Consider the following 2,927-nt stretch of genomic DNA (forward strand, 5'->3'; position numbering starts at 1 on the left):
CTGCTGACTAGCTTATCGCGAACTATGCTACGCTCCGTTCGCTTGCTTGCTACTCACTGTAACTCCGCATTCATTAGCTCTAAAGCCAACAAACAAGTCAACTTCAAAAGCTTACTCTTCTCCTTTACTGTACCGATAGGTGCGGGAGCTGGCCTCTGATGGACTCAAACTCGAGGCGAAGGTGCATGAGGAACTAAGACGTTGCGGATCTCGGGCCTTCTGCAGCTTCTTGGCACAGCCACAAGCGGAATATGTAGAGCATAACTCCTCCTCCATGGAGGAGGGCTGGTGCCAATGGTCCCTCATTATTGTGTAAAACTCCAGGATAGGCCGATTGTCTCGATATGCAGTAGGGAGCTCCTGGAACACCAAATAAGCAATGGCAAGGCTGGCCTATCTTTTCTTTCTTGCTTGTTAGAATTGATATTGAATCTAAATTCTAGAGAAAGGAGAAGAGCAGCGACACCGATAGCAAATCGCACAAGAGGCGAAAGCTTTGGAAGTCGCTCGAGAGATGGAGATAGGCGAAACACTTGACTTTACAGAGTACGATAAGATTTTCCTCGATGAGTTGGCTAAAGCCCTTCGCTTCGACCGTTCCTTCTTTCTTTAGTAGCGAGTCTAACTTTACAGATATCGTTGATTTTTACCATGACCCGCAGCTGGGATTGGAATGCTTGACTGGTGGGAGAGAAAGTCTCAACGCTAACTCACTAGACGGACAATCGACCAACGGGAGAGACCCGATTCAGCCTGGGAACATTACTTCCAATAGTGGCAGGTAATTATGGGTTCTGCCGCACCTGATTCCCGATAAACGAGAAACCATCACATCAATGAAGGAATGCAAGTGTAGTTTTCACCAGATCAAATGTCCCTTGATCTATTTGAAACGAACTACCCTACGTTCAATAAAAAGAAAGACTGTCTGGCTGTAGCCATGCCGAATGGAGAAGGAGGGGCAAGGGCAGATCGCTGCTGGTAGCCTTAATTGGGTGGCGCGCTATAGATCGGATCCTAAGTAGCTATAGGATGAACCCTGGAAGCTGCAAAGAAAACTATAGTTGTTACTGGCCTGCCATCAAAATAAGCTTTCCTGTCCCGACATCTCGCGTAAAATAAAACGCATTTTCCTTCGACAGAATACAAGCACAGACGCTGATGGCACCTAAACGAATATAAATATAATAAAATAAGGAGAGTGCTACTTTACTTCATGTGTGACTAGATAAGTCAGCAGTAATGAAAGCTGCGATCTATGTCACGACAGATGAATGGAGAGAGCAGTCATCCTAAGAGTGATCGATTTACTGTTGAAAGGTGGCTGCAGTGAAGAGCATGCCAAAGATCTCAGTACATATAGCGCAAGACGAAGCGCGGAACGTACGACCAGGGGTAGCTGCGAACGATAGGTACTGCTCGCTATCGAGATTCCTATCGGATCCAAGAGAATCGATGCCCGATCCCTCAAACTCGCAAGCTGCGACGACTCTATCGAATGACGGTATATTGCATTCCATCGGCTATTGGGGGTGCTGGATCGCGTCAGCTAGAGATTGTCCTGTTTATTACAAAGTCCCTTACAGTAAGTAATAAATACATATAGAAAGAAGATATTCTCTAGCCTAGAGGAAAGAGAACAACCACAGGAATGAGGAAACTCGTAGAGGGATGTTGATTCGAGCAGGCAGCTTTCTGACACTCATACTGCCAATCAGCTATTACCCTCTGGCTTTCTCTTCTAGAAACGGGCTTGAAAGAGCTAATGCGTTCTTAGCTGTTTTAGCTTCTTAGAAACAGACTAAAGGGAACTACCGGCTTTGTTATGGATAGAGGTTAGATAAAAGAAAGAAGAAGATCGTCCGCTCCATATCATCCGCTGCGCTTATCTTCTGTTAGTTCAATAGCCTAGCTTCCTACTAGCAACTCGGTCAGATAGGAATGCCCACTACAAACCCCCTAGGGCAGAGATTCTATTAGAGGGGTTAGCTCGTTAACAACGTCTATAGGTTTAAGAATTCCTATAGTTGCTTTTTTTTTGAGTTCCTCTCCCAGTAGTTTTAGTTCTCTTTCTTTTATCCATACTACCGGACGAGAGGACTATAGATAGATGTAACGTCCGATACGGTTCTTATCGGACGTTGTTCCTCTATCCTAGTGCTTCTATTTTCCATAGCCTTCCATTCCAGTGCTGGTAGTTGAATAAGGCCAGGCCAATATGAGCTGAGCTGCTATTAGCTATCTTTGCCTTCCTTTGCGAGTATCCCAGTAGGAGTAGTAAGCTAGGGCCAAGTAAGTAAGATGGAACTCATACCTGTAGTTTGACCCGCTTTCTATAAACTTAGTGGACGTTAATGCTCACATCAATCCTATCTTCCTATCGTCCTTTACTTTAGGTAAAGATGGATAAGGAAGGAAAAGGTATGCAAGCTGAGGTTCTTTTAGGAAAAAGATTGCCTTCCTTCCCTAACTTTTATTGGGATAAGGCTTGTATCTTCTTTGATAGCTAGATGTGACTACCGGTGATTTCGAATTCTATATTCTCTATAGAGGTCCGGTTGAATAATCCGGCAAGGCGAGCTCAAGACGAGAAAGTAAAGAATGAGAATGTTTCAAGTGTGTCACGACAACTCTACACTTAGTAAGGTATTTCTGGCCAACTCAAGGAAAACCTTGGATGAGGGGTCCTCCTTGAGATGAGAGCTATCGGTATACTCTGCCAAGGGCATTCTACTTAAATAATCTTTCGTGACAAGCGGAAGCTTGACTCGAAATGGGAGCAGGCAAGAAGAGCAAGTATAGTGAAAGTATCCTCATGGGCCAAACAAAAAGAGGTTTAGCCCCAACGTCAAATTAATGCATTGAGGGTACCCGTGCAAACATCGTCTATCTCTCTGGTCAAGTGGCTCTGCTCTTAGGGAGAGAAT

The sequence above is a fragment of the Arachis duranensis genome, unplaced genomic scaffold, assembly GCF_000817695.3.
Source record: "Arachis duranensis cultivar V14167 unplaced genomic scaffold, aradu.V14167.gnm2.J7QH unplaced_Scaffold_52197, whole genome shotgun sequence".
Taxonomy (NCBI): domain Eukaryota; kingdom Viridiplantae; phylum Streptophyta; class Magnoliopsida; order Fabales; family Fabaceae; genus Arachis; species Arachis duranensis.